This window comes from Oryctolagus cuniculus, chromosome 11, assembly GCF_964237555.1.
Source record: "Oryctolagus cuniculus chromosome 11, mOryCun1.1, whole genome shotgun sequence".
Taxonomy (NCBI): Eukaryota; Metazoa; Chordata; class Mammalia; order Lagomorpha; family Leporidae; genus Oryctolagus; species Oryctolagus cuniculus.
In genome coordinates this window covers 102,488,110-102,502,610 of record NC_091442.1, presented here as the reverse complement: position 1 = coordinate 102,502,610, position 14,501 = coordinate 102,488,110, and the positions used below count along the sequence as shown (strand labels likewise).

The following is a 14,501-nucleotide window of genomic DNA, read 5'->3' as shown; positions in this document are numbered from 1 at the left end:
CCCTCTCTCCTCCTTTCTGTCTCTCTCTATCCGACACCCCACCTATCGCTCTTCCTCTCTTTGTAATTTTGCCTTTCAAATAAGTAAATCTTTTAAAAAATGCACCTAATGCACCTAGCTTACTGAACATCCCAACTTAGCTTAGCAACATCGTACCCTGGCTGTTTAACCTTGTAATCGTTTGGCTGATGGGAGCTAACCATTCCATAATGTACGCTTACATTAAAACATCATGTATGTCCATATAGTAAAAATAGAGTTGTCAATTTAAAATGTCTTTATGTATTGGTGAGACAGACAGAGTTCCCATCTACTGATTCACTCCTTAAATAGCCACTGTAGTGAGTCTCCATGTCGGTGACAGTAACTCAATTACCTGAGCAATCACCTGCTGCCCCCCAGAGTCTGCCTTAGCAGAAAACTTGAGTTGGGAGTCATAACTGGTAATCAAATCCAGGTACTCAGATGTGGGGCATGGGCATTTTAACTATTACAATAAGCATTTGTTCCATATGTACCAATTTTTAGTATTTTTTTTGGTAAAAACCAAGTTAGTTTCTTTTTTTCACCACAACTTATGCTGCCATTCCTTATCTACCTATCAGGGGTTTTTAACCTGGAGTCCACAGATCACAAGAGGGTCAATGGTAGAATTCATGGTGTTCTTGAAGAAAAGATGAATCCTTTCTTTTCATTCATCATTAAGTTAAATTTAGTATTTCTTCAATTATAAATATGTAAAAACAGTAGAATTTGACCTATGACTTTGTCACCATCAGAAATCACAGATATTTATACTTTATAGTTATAAATTATATTTCAAAATATGATTTGTATTCAACATTATATTGAAGCTAGATGTCATTATGTCTTGTACTTTAATGCATTAATGGAAAACACCTATTACTTTATTAACATATATTTTTAATATTTTGATAATCCCATTTTATTTTAATTTTCTTTTTTTTATAAAAATAGAACAGATTTATTGTAGTTCATAGAGACAATTCTAACAATATAATACTTCATTTCACCCCTTCCTTTTTTCCAACTATCACTCCAGACCTCCCTCCATGCCTGCCTGCCTCTCTGTCTATTTCTTTCTTAATTTTTAAGATAATATATTTTTAATTTACATTGTAGACAAAGGCTTAAAGATCAATTAAATAAAGTGTTCAACAAGTAAAAAATAAAAGACCATAGATCAGCAGGAATTTAGGCAAGGGCTATAAATAATCAACTGGAAGATGTCAGTTTCTCTCATACAGAGTAAAAAAAAAATCACAGATTACTAAGACCATAATAATATACTGCTCCTAACCATTTGAGAAAGATATAAAACAAAGTTCAACAAAACTATATTTGTGTCAGTACTGATACACAGGCATTTCTTTTGTTTTTCTTTTTGATTTATTTTCTTTTTCAATTTTAGCTCCCGCATATAAAAGGGAGAGCATGTGATATTCATCTTGCTTTGTCTGGCTTATTTCACTCAACATGATGTCCTCTAGTTGTACATATTTTGATACAAATGATAGGATTTCATTTATTTATAGCTGAATAATATTCCATTTTGTGTGTGTATGTATATATATATATATAAATATGTGTATATATATTTTTTCTTTACCCATTCATATAATTATGCACACCAGGGTTGATTCTGTATTTTGTCCATTGTGAATTGTGGTGCTATAAATAAACATGGTGGTGCAGATTTCTCTGTGATATGATGTGTCCATGTATTCTGGGTATATACCCAGTAATGGGATTTCTGGATCATATGGAAAGTCTGTTTTAAAGGTCTATTTTTAAAGAAATCTCCATAATATTATCTACAGTGGCTGTACTAATTTTTTTTAGAAACAGCATTTTCTTTCTTTCTTTCCTTTTTTTTTTTTTTTTGGACAGGCAGAGTTAGTGAGAGAGAGAGAGAGACAGAGAGAAAGCTCTTTCTTCCGTTGGTTCACCCCCAAATTGCCCACTAGGAGCCAGGTACTTCCTCCTGGTCTCCCATGTGGGTGCAGGGCCCAAGCACTTGGGCCGTCCTCCACTGCCTCCCTGGGCCACAGCAGAGAGCTAGACTGGAAGAGGAGCAACCAAGACAAAATCTGGTTGCACAACTGGGGCTAGAACCCAGGGTGCCAGCGCCGCAGGTGGAGGCTTAGCCTAGTGAGCCACGGCACCGGCCTGTACTAATTTAAATTCCCACCAACTGTGTATGTAGTTCTCCTTTCTCCACATCCTCACCAGCATTTATTACTCTTTGTCTCTTGGACACTAATTATTCTGATGAAGTGAGGTGGTATCTCATTGTGGTTTTGATTTGCATTTTCCTGAAGGCTAGTGATATTGAGTATTTGTTCATATATTTGTTGGCCAGTTGTATTTCTTTTTTGAGAAATGTCTGTTGAAGTCCTTTGCCTGTTACTTAACTTGACTTTTTTATTGTTGTTGATCTTTGGAAGCAATCCATACAACAAAGACGTAGTTGACAGAATGGGAAAAAATATTTGCAAGCTACTTAGTCAACAAAAGATTGATATCCAGAATATACTCTAATTTTCTTTGTAACTGTATATATTTCCACTGAGGCATTTGAAAGTATTACTCTTAGAACTATATTAATTGCTATTGCTGTGTAACAATTTTTTAAATAATGGTTTTAAAATAATAAATACTTAATGTTTCAGTTTGTTGGATCAGAAATTTGAAAACAGCTCAGTAGCATGGTTCTGGTTTAAGGTCTTTCATGACATTATAATCAAGCTGTTGGCTCAGGCCATAGTCATTGGAAGCTTTGATGGGGCTGGAGTATCCACGATAGCTCCCTCCAGGACTGGCGATTTTGCACTGCCTGTTGGCAGTGAGCCTCAGTTTTTCTCTCTGCAGGCATCTCCACAGACGGTTTCAAGACATGACAGCTGACTGTAGAATACATATTGCATCTTGTGACATTTTCAGGCAATTTAAAGACATTTGAAGGGCATAATTATGTTACATTTAATAATATTAAAATAGTATATGAAACCTAATGTGAACAAAATATTTTAATAGATTATATATATGTGTGTGTGTGTGTGTGTGCGTGTATATATATGTATTTTTTTTAATTACAAAAAATTCCTACTTTGGATGAGAATACAGAATGCCCTCCTTAAGATTTCTGGAGAACTTTCAAGTCTTATAATTACTTTTTGCTGAAAATTCCTGCTTGTGTATAATTCTTGATTTCACTCATTTTTATTATCTGAGTCTGTTATTGACTCTACCCCATAACTACTGGAATAGATAAAACAACCCTGTGACATATTCTAAGACTTTGTACAGGAAAATTCAACACAACATTGCCCATTAATAGCATGACATGTAAATGAACCATGGTATACATAACAGTGAATTTCTGTACCACATTAAAAGAAATGAAAGTCAGAAACAACATGGGTTGGAAAAATCCAGAGAATAAGAGCATTGTATATTATAAATGCATATGGAGTTCAAAAGCATATGGTACTAAGAGATTTGTTCTTTATTAATGCTTACATGTCTAGTTAAATTGCAACAGACATCCAGGGAATTTTACATGCAGCTTAGAATAGAGGAAGGAGAATGGTGGGGCTGGAAGTAGGAAATTGGGGAAAAGGATGGTTTCAATAATAATGTAGTCTTTCAAACTTAGTAGTAGATGCACGTGGGTTCATTTTAGTTTTTTAATTATCTTGTATACTCTCTTTTTAAAAAATATATTGTCTACCTTTATTTTTTATTAATTAATTTATTTAAGAATGCAACTTTGTGCATTTAATATATACAGATTTGAGAACATGATGATTCTTTCCCCCCACCTCCCTCCCACCCATACTCCTGCCCTTCTTTCTCCTCCCTCTTCCTTTCCCATTCTTATTTTTAACAGATACCAATTTTTCAGATAATTTTTATACTCAAAAAATAACGCTACACTAAGTAGAGAGTTCACTGATTAGTATGAAGAAAAAAGAAAAATAATGTTTCTCAACAGTCCAGGCAAAGGCTATTCAAAATTGATGCATCTTAAAGTGTCAGTTTTGCTCCTATAGATTGCATTTTAGGTACTCTATTAGTTATTAGATCAGGGAGACCATATGGTATTTGTCTTTTTGTGATTGGCTTATTTCACTAAATATAATGTTTCCAGTTGCATCCATTTTCTTGCAAATGAAAAGATTTCATTTATTTTTTACCACTGTGTAGTATTCCATAGTGTATATATACCATAATTTCTTTATCCAGTCCTCAGTTGATGGACATCTGGATTGATTCCATACCTTAGCTATTGCAAATTGTGCTGAGGTGAACTTGCGGGTACAGATCACTCTTTCATAAGCTGATTTCATTTCCTTTGGATAAATTCCCAAGAGTGAAATGGTTGGGTCATATGATAGGTGTATTTTCAGCTTTCTGAGATACCTCCATATTGTCATCCACATTGGCTGTACCAGTTCACATTCCCAGCAACAATGGATTAAGGTACCCTTCTCCACACATCCTCACCAGCATTTGTTGTTTGTTGATTTCTGTATGAGGGCCATTCTAACGGGGGTGAGGTGAAACCTCTTTGTGGTTTTGATTTGCATTTCCCTGATGGCTAGTGATCCTGAGTGTGTCTGTTGGCTATTTGAATTTCCTCTCTTAAAAAATGTCTGTTCCTCCTTTGCCCATTTCTTGACTAGCTTGTTTGCTTTCTAAGTGTTTATTCCTTTAGCTCTTTATAGATTCTGGAAGTTACTCTTTTGTCAGTTTCATAGTTGAAAATATTTTCTCCCATTCTGTCAGTTGCCTTTTCACTTTGCTAAGTGTTGCTTTTGCAGTGTAGATGCTTCTCGGTTTGATGTAATCCCACTTGTTAATTTTGGCTTTGATTGCCTGTGCTTCTGGGTCTTTTCCAAGAAGTCTTTGTCTATGCCAATGTCTTTTAGGGCTTCCCCAGTGTTCTCTAATAATTTGATGGTATCATGTCATAGATTTAGATCTCTGTTCCATTTTGGGTGGATTTTTGTGTAAGGGATAGGTTATGGGCCTGGTTTCATGCTTATGCATGTGGAGATCCAATTTTCCCAGCACCATTTGTTGAAGACTGTGTCTTGGCTCCAGGGGTTGATTTTTGTTCCTTTGTCAAATATAAGTTGGTTGTAGATGTGTGGATTAATTTCTTGGGTTTCTATTTTGTTCCATTAGTCTGCATGTCTGTTTTTGTTCCTGTACCAGACTGTTTTGTTTATAACTGTGCTGTAGTATATCTTGAGGTCTGGTATTGTGATTGCATATTCTCTTTGAAGGAATATTTGTCGGGTATCTTATTGTATGATCCTCTTTTTGACAATGGGAACTATTAGGTTACAAAAGCATAGTTTTACTCTATTAGTTTTACCATCCTCTTCCCTTAGTGGTGTTGGAGGGGGGCGATAACTTACTTTTTATAAGGAATCCATGTATACAAAGACTTCCATTCAATGTGAGACTCTTGCACTCCTTTGGAAAGCAGAAGAGGGAGCACTCTTTATTGCTTAAAATTTTTTTTTCTTTATTTTGCACATACCCACATGTATAGACAGCACATCTACAAAGGGAAACAGTCTGAGAAGTTGTACACCATAATATTACCATTAGTTATCTCAGCATGCTAAAGTCACATCATTGTTTTTTCTCTTTCTTTGTTTCTCAATTTTTCTCTAATAAACATGTATGCATTCTTTAAGGGTAAAATCGGATGTTAAATTTTGAGATAACTTTCAAGGCTTTTAAGACCTTATAATTCTGATGAGTTTTGTGTTAGGTCTAAATCACTTTGGGTTGTATGGACTTTTTAATATTAATTTTGTAATCCATGAACATAGAAGATCTTTCCATTTTTTGATGCCTTCTTCAATTTCATTCATTAATGGTTTGTAATTTTCATGGTATCAATCTTTCACATATCCATCAAAATACCAATGATGGGTAGACAATTAGCTAAATGGTTAAGGTGCCCATTAGGGCACCCATATCCCACATCAAAGTACATGGATTTGATTCCCGGCTCTTGCTCCTTACGCCAACTTGCCACTAATGCAGTCGCTCAGAGTCAGTAGTGATGGCTTCAGAAATTGGGTTCCTGAAATCTGTATGGGGTACCTGGACTGAGTTCTCTGTTACTGGCTCCTTCTGTGACCCCGGGGGCTGGTTTTGTGGGCCTTTGGGGGTTAAACCAGCAGATGGAATCTCTCTGTGTTTCTCTGTCAAATAAAATTAAAATGCAAATGGCTTCTCTGTAGAGCTATGAACATCAATCCTAACATTCATATGAAAGCACAAAAGACCCTGAGTAACCAAAGCAATCTTGAAGAAGGGAGGCATAAAAATACTTTGTAAGACATGCTGCAGAGCTGTTTAACCAAAACAGTACATAAACCAGTTGAACAGAAGATCAACCCTAGAAATGAATGCACACATCTACAGTGAACTGTTTCTCTAAAAAATGTGCACCAAAAAAAAAAAAAAAACAACTAACAAAAGAACAGTGTCTTCAATAAACAGTGCTGGGAAAACAGGATATCCATATGCAGAAGACTGAAACAAGACCACTCCTAACTTATATAAACAACTCAAAATGAATTGAAGGCCTTAATGGAAGTCCTAAAACTATGAAACTACTAGGAGAAAACATAGGGGAAACATTTCAAGACTTCAGTATGGCATTTTTTGGTAAGACCCAAATAACACAGACAACAAACGCAAAAGACAAATGGGATTATATCAAAGAAGTCTCAGCGTAGCAAAGGAAACCATCAACAGAGTGAATAGACAATAAAAACTAGAGAAATATTTTTAAATTGTTCATCTGATAAAGAATTAATATGCAGAATATATAAAGAATTTCATAAATTCAACAGCAGCAGCAACAACAAAATACAATCCTGTGATGACACAAGTAAAATATCTGAATAGACATTTTTTCAAAAGAAGAAGTACAGATGACTAATAAACTGCATGAAAAAAAATGCTCAATATAATTAGCCATCATGGAAATGCTCATTAAAACCACAAAATGATATTATATCACCCCAGTTAGAATGGCTATTATCAGAAAGACAAAAAATAACTAATGCTGGCAAGGATGTGGAGAAAAAGGAACTCATACACTCCTGTTGGGAATGAAAATTAGTATATCCATATGGATATCAGTATGGAATTCCACAGAAAATGAAAAATAGATCTACCATATGATTCAGCTATCCAATTTATTTTCCTTTTTTTAGGATTTAAGTGCTTTTATTTATGTGTATTTTGCATCTTCCAAATATTCTTTTTTAGAAAACTTTTATTTAGTAAATATAAATTTCCAAAGTACAATTTTTGGATTATCATGGTTTTCCCCCATAACCACCCTTTCACCTGCAAACCATCCCATCTCCTACTCCCTTTCCCATCCCATTCTTCATTAAGATTCATTTTCAGTTATCTTTATATACAGAAGATCAACTTAGTATATACTAAGTAAAGATTTCAACAGATTGCACCTATACAGACACACAACGTATAAAGTACTGTTTGAATACTAGTTTTACAGTTAATTCTCATAGTACAACTCATTAAGGAGAGAGGTCCTACATGGGGAGCAAGTGCACAGTGACTCCTATTGTTGATTTAGCAATTGACACTCTTATTTATGACGTCAATAATCACCCAAGGCTCTTGTCATGAGCTGCCAAGGCTATGGAAGCCTCTTGAGTTCACAAATGCTGATCTTATTTAGACAAGGCCATAATCAAAGTGGAAGTTATCTCCTCCCTTTAGAGAAAGGTACCTCCTTCTTTGTTAGCTATCCAATTTTTAATATTTATCTGAAAGATAAAATCAGCTTATCAAAGATATATCTGGACTTTAATGTATATTGCATCACTATTCACAATATACAAGGTATGGAACCAACCAAGGTGTCCATCAGTTGATGAAAGGATAAAGAAAATATGGTATATATACCCAAAGGAATATTATTCAGCCGTTAATAATGCATTCCTAACATTCGCAGCAAAGCAAATGGAAATGGAGGTCATTACATGAAGTCAAACAAGCCAGACATAGAAAGACAAATACTACATTTTCTCTCTCATTTGTAGAAGCTACAAATGTCAACCTGAACTTAAAATAGTGATTACTAGAGGTTGGAAAGTGTCGGCTGGATACTAGATACCAAAATTCAGTGAGAAGTACTAGTGTTCCGCAGCACAGTGGAGTGACTGCAGTCCACAGGATGTATTATATATTGCAGGGAGAAGCAGAAGAGAGCAGGTTGCAGCCTCCAAACATTACAAAAAGATATGGTAAGACTGACATTGTGGCTCAGCGGGTTAAGCCACTGCTTACAATGCTGGCACACCATATCAGTGTGCTCCAGCTCCCCCACTGCTGATTCAGCTTCCTGCTGATGCTCCTGGGAGCTGAGAGGAAGATGGCCCAGGTACTTGGGCCCCTCCATTAGTGTGGGAGACCTAAATGGCCTTTTATGCTCGTGGTTTCACCCTGGCCTAGGGTGTTATGGCCATTTGAGGAGTGAATCTGCACATGGAAGATCTCTTTCTGTATCCCTCCCTCTCTCTCCCTAACTCTGCCTTTCAAATAAATAAAATGGAAAAAATTAAAAAGAAAAAGAAAATATATAGAAATACTAATTAATTGATTTGATCAGTTTATGCTGTATTCAGGTAGTGCACTGTTCCTCATTAAAATATATAAGGTAATACATGTTAATAAAAATAAAGACAAAGCAAAAAATTCTCATTATTCTTCATAAACATAGTAAAATATCAACTTAACCAAATCACCAGCTTGTTCAGATTAATTTAAAGATAAAGTAGTATTTTAGCTGGAGACTTTTTTTTTACATAGACTCTTTTCAATCTTATTATAGTCTCCATTTTTCACTTTTGATACTTTTGATATACAAAGCCTTAAACGTAATAACTAAACTGTAAACAGTATTAACTAAACTGTAAGAATAATTTACATCTGAAAAAGAGCATTATTTCCAAAGCTGGTAATAAGATTTGTTTAAGGGACACTAGAGACTGTTCCATTGGTCCTTAAAAATTTATTAGGGGGGCCAGCGCCGTGGCTCACTTGGTTAATCCTCCGCCTGGGGTACTGGCATCCCATATGGGCACTGGGTTCTAGTCCCGGTTGCTCCTCTTCCAGTCCAGCTCTCTGCTGTGGCCGGGGAAGACAGTGGAGGATGGCCCAAGTGCTTGGGCCCTGCACCCGCATGGGAGACCAGGAGGAAGCACCTGGCTCCTGGCTTCGGATCGGTGCAGCTCCAACCGTAGTGGCCATTTGGGGGGTGAACCAACGGAAGGAAGACCTTTCTCTCTCACTGTCTAACTCTATCTGTCAAATAAATAAATAAATAAATAAATAAATAAATAAATACATTTATTAACCACCTGTGTGGCAGGATAGAATTGGGGAGTGGGTGATATACAAAGCAAATTCCATCTTTCTTGGAGCTTACAGTCATCTGGCGTATCTGTTGTGTAATGTGTGGCATCCATTATTTTATCAGTGGATAATTTTGTGGGAAGATTTCCAGTAATGTGGAATGCCTTCTGTTCCATTCTAGGGCTTTTTGTTAGCTAATTATTTTATTAATGTGGTTTTATCTTAAAAGATAAAGCAGAATTAACTCATAGAAAATTACTCTTTTATTGACCGGAATTTGCTCTCCTTGACTTAGGAACATTAGTCTTTGTTCTGCCTTTAAGAGCTTTAGAGTAAACCTGCCACAGCAATTTCTCCTTTCCCCCTCTTTATGTCATACTCTTGAGGGAAGGGCTCTCAAATATGTGGAGAAAACCGTTCTGTTACTGTCAGGCTGCTCTGGGCAGAGCACTGCGATTCCTTTCATCATTTCTTCTCTGACATGGTTTTTAAACCATAGACCATCTTGATTGCTTTCCTTTGGATGCTTTCTACTTTGTCACCCTTTGTTGTTAAAAAAAAATTACTCCCAATTTCCTGCTTTCAACAGAACAGTGTGAACATAATTGACTGTTTGATGTTTGAGGGTCTGGTGTGGTCTGCAAGCAATTACAGTGACCTTGAATCCTACCGTACTGTAAATAGCATTACAGGAAAAACAGGAGCTCATACTAAATCTTTATCAACCGTTGAATATATCTTAAAACATTTAAAAAGTTTATCTTCTACTTCTGTTTTTCTCCATATGATACTTTATAAAGTAAAAGTACTACATGAATAATTGTGAAATCAACATGCAGATTATCTTTCTTCTTCAGTAAACTAAGAACTTCCTGAAAACAAGATTATGTCTTACCCTCTTGTTAGAATCTATAACATTTATCACAGTTTGTGTCTCCCTCTCTTACACACACACACACACACACACGCACAACCACATGAGGTACTTCAAAAAGTTCATGAAGGGTGGCTGGCATTTGATGTAGCAGATACGGCAAAACAGTTAGGATACCACCCAGCACACTGCTTCCCACATTGGAGTGCCTGATTCAAGTCCTGGCTCCCCTCCTAATTATAGCTTCCTGGTAACATGCGCCTCAGGAGACACCAAGTGATGGCTAAAATGCTTGGGTCCCCACTGCCTGCCCAGGTGGGAGACCCAGATTGAGTGTCTGGTTCCTGGCTTTGCCTGGCCCAGCTCTGGCTGTTTCAGGAATTTGTGTAGTGAACCAGCAGATAGACAATCTCTCTCTGTCTTTTGCTCTGTCCCCCTGTCTTTTTTTTTTTTTTTTTGAACTTTTATTTAGCAAATATAAATTTCCAAAGTACAGCTTATGGATTACAATAGCTTTTTCCCCCCCATAACTTCCCTCTCACCCACAACCCTCCCCTTTCCCGCTCCTCTCCCATTCCATTCACATCAAGATTCATTTTCAATTCTCTTTATATACAGAAGATCAATTTAGTATATATTAAGTAAAGACTTCAATAGTTTGTACCCACACAGAACATAAAGTGTAAAATACTGTTGGAATCTGTTGGACTACTAGTTATAGCATTAATTCACATTGAGCAACACATTAAGGACAGAGATCCTACATGAGGAGTAAGTACACAGTGACTCCTGTTGTTGACTTAACAATTTGACACTCTTCTTTATGGTGTCAGTAATCTCCCTAGGCTCTTGTCATGAGTTGCCAAGGCTATGGAAGCCTTTTGAGTTCGCCGACTTTGATCTTATTCAGACAAGGTATAGTCAAAGTGGAGGTTCACTCCTCCCTTCAGAGAAAGGTACCTCCTTCTCTGATGGCCTGTTCTTTCTACTGGGATCTCACTTGCGGAGATCTTTCATTTAGGTCCTTTTTTGCTAGAGTGTCTTGGCTTTCCATGCCTAAAATACTCTCATGGGCTCTTCAGCCATATCCAAATGCCTTAAGAGCTGATTCTGGGGCCAGAGTGCTGTTTAGGACATCTGCCATTCTATGAGTCTGCTGTGTATCCTGCTTCCCATGTTGGATCGTCCTCGCCCTTTTGGATTCTATCAGTTAGTATTAGCAGACACTAGTCTTGTTTATGTGATCCCTTTGACTCTTAGACTTATCATTATGATCAATTGTGAACTGAAGTTGATCATTTGGACTAGTGAGAAGGCATTGGCACATGCCACCTTGATGGGATTGAATTGGAATCCCCTGGCACATTTCTAACTCTACCATTTGGGGCAAGTCAGCTTGAGCATGTCCCAAATTGTACATTTCCTCCCTCTCTTATTCCCACTCTTATATTTAACAGAGATCACTTTTCAGTTAAATTTAAACACCTGAGAATAATTGTGTGTTAATTACAAAGTTCAACCAATAGTATTAAGTAGGACAAAAAAAATACTAAAAGGGATAAAGTATTATGTTGTACATCAACAGTCAGGACAAGGGCTGATCAAAACATTTTTCAAAAGAGGAAATCCAAATGGCCAACAGACACATGAGAAAATGTTCAGGATCACTAGCAATCAGGGAAATGCAAATCAAAACCACAATGAGGTTTCACCTCACCCTGGTCAGAATGGCTCACATACAGAAATCTACCAACAACAGATGATGGTGAGGATGTGGGGGAAAAGGGACACTAACCCACTGTTGGTGGAAATGCAAACTGGTTAAGCCACTATGGAAGTCAGTCTGGAGATTCCTCAGAAACCTGAATATAACCCTACCATTCAACCCAGCCATCCCACTCCTTGGAATTTACCCAAAGGAAATGAAATTGGCAGACAAACAAGCTGTCTGCACCTTAATGTTTATTGCAGCTCAATTCACAATAGCTAAGACCTGGAATCAACCTAAATGCCCATCAACAGTAGATTGGATAAAGAAATTATGGGACATGTACTCTATCGAATACTATACAGCAGTCAAAAACAACGAAATCTGGTCCTCTGCAACAAAATTTTATATGAATTTTAAAATCTATGTGTAGTTTCTTCATAGTACTCATTTTCCTTGGACTTTTTGTTTTTAAGATTTATTTATTTATTTGAAAGGCAGAATTAGAAAGGGAAAGAGAGAGATCTTCCATTCACTGGTTTACTCCCCAAATGTCTACAACAGCCAGGGCTGGGTCAAGCCTAAGCCAGGAGCCAGGAGCTTCATCCGGGTCTCCTATGTGGGTGACAGGAGCCCAAGCACTTAGACCATCCTCTGCTGATTTCCCAGGCACATTAGCAGGGAGTTTGATCAGGAGTGGAGCAACCAGGACTCAAATTGGTACTCATATGGAATACCACTGTTGCAGGCAGCAGCTTAACCTTCCACACCACAACATTGGCCCCTCCATGGGCTTTTTGGAGAATCTTATAAATTTATGAAAAAAACAGCATATCCTAATAAATATTTGGTATTCAATTAATGCCATATATACATGATATTAAGATCTTGAAAATGAAACATTTCAGTTTTTAAAATGTACTGAATACATTAGATATAATAGAACTGTACCTAAATTTTATCCTAATCTGAGAAGGGTAACCCTGGTATATTAGAAAAATATTCAAAAAGTAAAACATTAGTCTGTTGGATACTTTTAACTCTTAGTGAGAGAAATCTCAATTAGCAGCGGTTCAAACTCTAAGAACATTGCTCTTTACATAAGAGGCTGAGAGAAATTGGGTTTATTTGAGCAAATCAATTATATCTTCAAATTCTAAGCCTTTTTTCCTGAAAGTAATGTGGGGAGCAAGCTCGGACTAGACTGAGTTGCTGGAATTAGGACTTATTCTATGCATCTGCTCTCCCACAATATGGCGCTGGGAGAGAAGAAAACAGCTTCCGCACAGCCGCCTCCAGTTCAACTGGTTAACTGTAGGACTTGCTCCTGATTGGAGAGCAGCGTACTCGGCGTGTGGGCAGCCGAGTTGGGATTGGCGGAGGAGGACTGTAAAGGAGGAGGGAGACGGCATTCACCAGGAACATCTATGGGGAACATCTAAGGGAACCCGTGCAGCCCCCGAGAGAGCCGGCCGGCGGTGTGCCACTCCCCTGCGGAAGTGGGGAATGTGGCCAGGGGGAACTGCCCTTCCACGGAGGTGGAGGGGATAGTAGCCAACCCGGGAAGAACCAGCAGCAAACCCGGGGAGGGCCGAGCAGACGAGAGAACAGCGCAGGGTCCTGTGTTGCTCCTCCACGAAGAGGGGGAGCGACAAGTAAGACTTTATTTATTTATTTGTTTATTTAAGATTTATTTGTTTATTTGAAAGGCAGAGTTAGAGAGTGAGAGGAAGCTCCTCTGTCTGCTGGTTCACTCTCCAAATGGCCACAATGATCAGAGCTGGGCCAGGCTGTGAAGTCTAGAAGCAGGGACTTCATCTGGGTCTCCCACATGGCTGCAGGGACCCAAGCACTTGGGTCATCTTCTGTCACTTTCCCAGATACATTAGCAGGGAGCTGGATCAGAAATGGAGCAAGCTGGACTCGAACTAGTGCCCATATGGGATGCCAGCACTGCAGGCAGTGGCTTTACCCACTGAGCCACAGCACCAGCCCCTCTGAGGCTTTTTTATATTTCTTTTGCCATTCTTGGTTTCTTAACATTTTGAATCCTTGACGTATTATCTTATGGTCACAAAATGCCTACCCCAGTTTCAGATAGCAAAACTGCCTCCAAAGAGGATTCTGGGAATGCTTTGGTTCTTAAAGAGCTTTCTTAGCAGTTTGTTCTCTGGAGAAAACTATTTTACTCAAAGCCTTCTAGCAACATCTTTTTTCTAGCTGGCCAAAGTTGAGTCATATGATTATCTCTAGGAGACAGGCAGAGGAATAGTGTGTTAGTAATGTGTATTGATGAACTAAATGACAATTCATGTCATAACTAGAAAATAGGCATATATTACAAAAGGAAGATGAAATTTATTAGTTCAGTAACAAATTCAGAAAACCAAATTTTAAGAATCCTTCTAAAAATATCACTAGTGATATTGGGGTTGCATGATTATGTAACTAATTCAACTGTATGATTCA

The 14,501-nt window shown here is 37.6% G+C and overlaps 1 protein-coding gene across 22 annotated transcripts in view; it reads left to right on the top strand.

Annotated features, from left to right (window-relative positions):
* ANKS1B (ankyrin repeat and sterile alpha motif domain containing 1B) overlaps positions 1-14,501 on the top strand; it is a 1,216,905-nt gene that overhangs the window by 422,967 nt on the left and 779,437 nt on the right. The gene's annotated exons all lie outside the window — the stretch shown is intronic.